Source organism: Phocoena sinus, chromosome 6 (genome assembly GCF_008692025.1).
Source record: "Phocoena sinus isolate mPhoSin1 chromosome 6, mPhoSin1.pri, whole genome shotgun sequence".
Taxonomy (NCBI): domain Eukaryota; kingdom Metazoa; phylum Chordata; class Mammalia; order Artiodactyla; family Phocoenidae; genus Phocoena; species Phocoena sinus.
The window spans coordinates 4,962,829-4,969,651 of NC_045768.1; positions in this window are offsets into that span (position 1 = coordinate 4,962,829).

Sequence of the window (6,823 nt, forward strand, 5' to 3'; positions counted from 1 at the left end):
TGGATTGCCCGCGGCTGTGTCAACAGGCGGCTCCACGCGCGCCCCGGCGCTGGGGCCCGAACCTGCGGGCGCCCGCCAGCCTGGCCGCCTCGGCAGGACCCGCGCCCGACGGCCCCCCGGGGAGGAAGCCGAGTTGGAGGCGGGTGGGAGGAGGGAAGCAGCCCAGGCCCAACTGGGAAAGGGCAGGGGGAGACTGGGGCAAGCCGGAGAGCATGGCTGGATGCATCTGTGGCCAGGAAAGGCCTTGGGGATCCGAGTTGTCGAATCCTCCCTTTTATTTTGCCCAGCAAGACAAGCCAGAAATACAGATTGTCATATGAAATCTCCTGGATTTTAAAACAATGTGTGTGAGACTTCTATTCCCTGAAACTTACCAGACTGGAGAACTCAAAGCAGGTCTCACTCCAAACACCGAGAAATGCTAGACTACGTAGGCAAGCCAGACGGCAATTTAAATTAATGGCGGAGCTCCCAAGATAGTAAGGGAGATCCCCAGGGACCAAGGAAGACAGCCTGGAGGGGATGGAGGCGGGTGCTGTCTGTGCATTGTGGTGGGTTAGTGGTCTCTTAAGCTGTTCTAGGCTTAAGTTTTACACCCAGACGTGGACAGGAGATGAAACCTTGGGTCTGTGAAGCAGGGAGGTGGGATGAAGAGTGATGAACACAAAATGAATCTGCCCATGGCTCACGGAGGAGACGAGGAAGCTGGTCTGGAGGAAACAAGGTCTCCCTGGGAATTATAACCACAGGCCTATTCCTCACATGGGTCTGGGGTTCAAGTTCAGCCCGTTGTTGTGGTCCAGAAACCCCGACTTTAAAAATTGACATTAAAAAAAAAAAAAAGTGGCTCCAGGAAAGAGCGCTGGGATTTCTCCCAAGCAAAACTACTCTGGTGGGACAACCCCCATCCAAGATGACAAGATTCCCACAGAAAAAGCGCCCTAAACATAAGTGCACAACCCCCAAAGGCAAAATGCACAGGCAAACAACTCACCATGAGAGAGAGTCTCCAGAAAAGGAAGCAGGACTTGATTCTGGGCCAATCAGTATCCAACTGGGAAAGCAGAAACACCTGGAGTATTTAAAAGAAACGGGACATTTAACGCAGGGAGCTGGCTTTGGTGATGACGGAAGAGGCAAAAGCTAAGCCGGAGAGAGTGAAACAACCCAGAGCTTAGCCCGAGGAGGGGGAGGATGTTACACACCACGGGCAGCAGGGTGGAAGGGGGCCACCCTGGGTGGGTGCAGGCAACAAGGGGGTGCATTGTTTGAAGACAATAATAAAACTGGCTAAAAGCTGCTCTGCTTTTAACCACCATGGGACAGTAGTTCTAAACAATGTCAGTGACAAAATACTCCTCCCTGCAAAGAACATTTTGTTGCTCTCAGTTCTAAAACCATTGCTGTGGTACTCATTTCCTGTGCTCACAGAAAGCTGGCAGTCAGGACTTCATTCTTGTGGCAGAAGACTGGAAGAATTCTCTCCTGGGATTATGACCAGCCCCAGAGAAAAGACCAACAGACGTACAGAAATATCAGGGTTTCCTCAATGAACGTACCCAGGCAAACAAACCTCACCCACACACTCAGAACTTCTAACAATCTTTCGAGGCCCCTGCTCTAAAGTGTCAACAGGGACAGGGATAATCCACCTTAGATGGGAAGAAAAAATCTCATCGAAAGAGACAGAAATAAACAAATGGGAAGAGTAACCATGAGGAAACAGAGGTGATGCAGGTATTTTGAAGCTCTGATGTTGTATATCCCTTCCAAGAATCCATAAATTCAATCACACGAGAGAAAACCTCAGACAAACCACAGCTGGGCCGGGGGTGGGGGTGGGGGGCTCTGCAAAGCATCTTGATGTCTTTACTTTGCACGGTTAAAATTTTCATTTGGTTCTTTTAAAATCTGCATGTTTTTCATGACGTCTTTTCTGTGGTGATGCACTCTAGTCCATGTGCTTTCTCTTCAAATGGTTTTTAAAACTTTTTCTTGGAAAATAATTGCAAGCTCAGAGACAAGTTTCAAGACTGGGACAAATGAGCCAACAACGCCGTTTCCAGAGCATTTTTTGCCAGGACAGAATCCAGTCCGGGATTATGTGTTGCATTTAGTTGCCATGTTTTCAAACACTTTTATAGACCTGGTTTTAAATCCTTTTCAAATCACTGTAGTTTCTTAGATGCGATTCAGCCCATTTGCCACACCTGCTGACTGCCGCACAGTAGGGGGGTTTCTTCGTGGCCTTCAGCAACACCATGATTTCATGGTCAGCAGGAGTTAACTTCTAAAGGCACCGTGTGTGTACCGCACGTGTGCCCTGGGGTATGAGGCAGGTGGCTTCTATGGTGGCTTCTAAGGAAGTCACTGGCTTGGACCATCTTTTATTTCTCCACTTGGGGTTTCTGCACCATGTAGGTGGCCCACGTGCTGTCAGGCCCAGCGTTTCACTTTCTGGGAGAGGACTCTACTCAGAGCCATTGGGGTAGCAGTTTGCTTCAGTTTCACAAAAGCACAGACCCTTTCAGGCCTGCACGGAACGCAGAGGGCCAGTCCCAGAACCCTGCTGCTGTGTGTGGAGCTGTGGCTTTGACTCCCACCCCCCAAGGCACAATCTGCTCCCGGCTCCTTTATGGGCACACGGCAATGAGGACCTTTTTCTCTCAAGGGCCTGGATACCGTATTTACCTTTCTTGTCTTGGAACGGGACGATGATGCAGTCCTCCGTGTCTGGAGCGTGTTATCTGTGCAAACACGCTAGCTCAGCTATCTTGACTGGAGGTCCATTTGCGGCCGCAAGCCTTGGGCGAGCCATGTAATCTCTCTGCTCCTCAATTTCCCCATCAGGAAAATGGGCTTGTTAAAGTAAAACACAAACGAAGACCAGCCTTGAAAGTTGCCTGAGCAGACAAAACCAGTTTTGTAACCGAGCAGGACCCTACGAGGTCTTCCCAAAGAAGACCCCCCCACACACACCCTAACCCCGCCATGTCCTCCACCTGCGTCTTGGCTGTAGAAAAACGTTAGCTTCCTAGGCCTTCCCCAAGTTCCAAAGAGCAAATTTAATCAGAGAAGTGAGAAAATGCAGAAAGGAAAACAGTCAAGCAAAACAAAATAATAGTTTAGCCATTAAACAAAGTCAAGGACCTTTAGTTCCTCCTCAAGGGCTACAGTTAATATTCTGAGCCACGTCCTTCGAGCTGTTTTGCAGATACTGAAAGCCTGACCAGGTGGAAGAAGTTAACTGCATGCTGCCCACAAGCACGTAGACCCCAGACCGGTTGGAACCAGAAGGCTGACGATGTTGACTCCTGATGACCTCACCACTAACCCATCAGAAGAATGTCCACCAGCTGATCACACACCCCACAGCCCCCCTCCCTCACTCTGTCTTTAAAAACCTTCCCTGAAAGCCATTGGAGAGTTTGGGCCTTTTAAGCGCTAGCTGCTCTGGACTCCTTGCTTGGCACCTGCAGTAAACGCTTTATTTTCCTTCACCGCAACCCAGTGTCAGTAGATTGGCTTTGCTGTGTGCGGGCAAACAGACCCCGGTTTGGTTCGGTGACAGCTTACCTGTACACATAAAGTTTAATTTAGCTTATTTTGCAAGAGTAACTTGACCGGGGTCATTCCTTCCTTCTGCCTCTGGAAATCGTAAGCACAACTGAAACTGTTTCCGCAAACTGGTATGAGGTAACCAACTCCCTATCATTTAAGGAAATCCTAACATTATAACCAATCATGGTGAAGAATAAACGGTCGCTGCCTCCTCACGACAGGAGCTGCTTTATAACAACGTACCCCGAGGCTTAGTCCATGTTTTGAGAGCTCTTGTTTCAAGACCTGTCTTTTCCACAATCGACTTTTACTAATGGCCACTTTGGTTATTCTTGGGTTTACTCCTATTTCTGCCCTTGTGACGGATTGTGTGAGGCTTTACTGCTATTCAAGGTATGTAACCAAACCTTGTGTAACTTTGCACTATCTAGCCATGGCCATATCAGACCAGAAAAGCAAACACTAGAATACAAAACCACGGTCTTCCCTGGGTGAGGGGTTACAGCTGATCTTAGTTTTATTTGTGTGTGTGTTTGGGCCTATGCATTTTCTGCAGTGAGCATCGGTTACACCGCGATTGGGAAAATAGCAACAAATACTCTTAAAACGACGGGCACCTGGTCAGCTCTTTAAGCGCTGAGCGCCAGCTGGTGTTCAACAAAAGCTTAAAGACCTGAGGGGAATGAACTGACATTTTTGCAGGCGGTGGGGCTGTCTCAGGGGATTGGGGGAGGGGGGCCATGTTGGAAAGCTGTGTTTCCTGTGCTCCTGTGAACTTGACCTGGTGGGGGGATGGTACAGATGGGAGCAGAGAAGCCCAGCATTCTGCCTCACCTGGTTCTGAGAAAGCCAAACCTATGAGTCTCAACCCCCATTGCTCATTCAGCAACAACGGGTGCTTCCTGTGCGTGGCAGAGAGATTCGGCAGCACAAGCCAGCCGCCGCCCTGCCCTCATAGGGCTCAGCTCTAGGGACAAACGTCAAGCCCATGACTGCAGAATCTGCTATGTAATTGCAACTGTGTTCCATGCTTTCCGGGGCTGCAGAGAACACTGACAGGGGCTAGCCTGGTCCATCTGGGGAGGGGCCGGAGCATCCTCGGGGTAGGGATGGTGGGAAGAGTCAGCCAGGCACAGGGTGGAGTGGAGGGTCTAGGAGGGTTGTCTGGGCCTGGGGCCTGGTGGGAGCGTATAGGGTTAGATGAGAGGGGGTTGGGCATTGGCTGGTGCGCATGGGAAAGATGGGCTCCCTTTGCTATCCCTAAGAAGTGGCAGGCCTTGGGGGGAAGCCCCCAGATGCCACAGCATCAAGAACACAAAAAGTAGGGCTTCCCTGGTGGCGCAGTGGTTGAGAGTCCGCCTGCCGATGCAGGGGACACGGGTTCGTGCCCCGGTCCGGGAAGATCCCACATGCTGCGGAGCGGCTGGGCCCGTGAGCCATGGCCGCTGAGCCTGCGCTCCGCAACGGGAGAGGCCACAACAGTGGGAGGCCCACATACCGCAAAAAAAAAAAAAAAAAAAAAAGAATACAAAAAATAACGGGAATTCCTTGGTGGTCCAGTGGTTAGGACTCCGTGCTCTCACTGCTGAGGGCCCGGGTTCAATCCCTGGTCGGGGAACGGACATCCCGTAAGCTGCGTGGCACGGCCCACCCCCAGAAAAAAGTGTCAGCATTAAAAACGGAAAGAATACAGAAAATAAGAAAATATAGTTAATATAATTGGCCCCGTGAGGCACGGATGCCAAATAGACAAATACACAAAAGAAGAAAACACGTGGCAGGCGCCCAGCACCCGCTCCGGGCCAGGCCTTGCACCAGGCCCTTTGCGTGCCTTCCAGCATGGAAGCCTCACCGCGGTGTTTCCCTGCTGAGAGTTTAGCTAAGCTACTCCATGGTACTGCCGCCCTGGCATCCAGTTTGTTTGGCGAAGCGGCCTGCAGAAGCCGCACACTGACAGTACGTCCCTTCATACACGCGCATGCCCTAGACGCAGCCTGTGGAGTCACCAGCCAACGTATGCTCCTGTGTTCAACAGTCTCCCCTGCCTGTATGCCTTATGCGCCCCTGAGATAAGACCCAAACCCCGCTCTTTCGGCCTGAATTGACCAATCCAGCCCTAGCCTGGGAACCCCAGAGCAACTCCACCCACAGACCCTGATAAAGGAATATGCCCCAGGGCCTGCCTCTCTGTCTGCACTCTGCCTTGACCTCTTGTGTGGCCCCTTGAGGCATGCCGTGTACCTCCTCCAAGACCTGTGAGTAATAAACTTTTCTACTTCGGTTTCTCTTGTGGTCTGTTGTTGAATCTCTGCCCACCATCAGATTCCTCAAGCTCCACTCACACATGTTAATTTCATGAAGTCCTAACACTTCCCCCATAACATCTGGGAAGTAAGGAAACACCATGACCACATCACTGCCCGAGGGCAGAGGCAAGGTTTGAACCCAACTCTAAACCCAGAGCCAAGTGCCTAAACTTGCCTCCCCCGAGGTGAATGTGTGAACGGCCCTCCCTGTTTTGAGCTTCTGCGTAAGTTCCTCTCAGGTAGGGGGTGGCTTTCTCATGCCCATCCAGCCGCTCCCTCCTCAGCTTCCCTCTGTCCAGGTCCACAGGGCTCAGGAGGCCCAAGTTCCTTTGTACCCTCTCCCCACCCCCCCGCCATCAGAAGAACCATCCTGTAACCCTTCCTGAGGTGGGTTAAGGCCTCTGAAGTTGCATAAACAGTGACTTCGCCAGATGTCTGCGCATTCGTCTCTCCTGCATCATATTTCAACGTCATCAAATATTCATGGAGTGCTCACAATGCATTAGGAGCTAGACCTGCAAAGAGAGACCTGATGCCTTGGGGAAACATGCAGTTGGAACAGGTCGGTGTTTGCCTCCTCTCTGCCGGGTACTGGGGGCACAGGTGGAATCCAGCAGACAGGGCCTCTGTCTTCTTGGCTCACACCCTGTCTAATGCTGAGTCTAAAAAGTCATTCCATGACTTCTGCCCACCACGTCCTGGGAAGGTTGAGGAGGCCAGGAACTTGTGCTAGAGGCAGCACTGAGGCTCTAGCGGGGAAATGGGTGGGTGACACGATCAGGGCAGTGTCAGGAAACTCGGGTGGCCAGCGTGGAGGCTGGGCTGGAGTGGGGGTGAGCCGAGGCGGCGCTAAGGTTGTGCCCAGGCAAGAGGCGTGGGACCCGGGAGGTGGAGGCAGGGGCGGGGCACAAGGGGCAGGTGCATAGGGGACAGCGCGCTCTCGGGGTGACCGCACG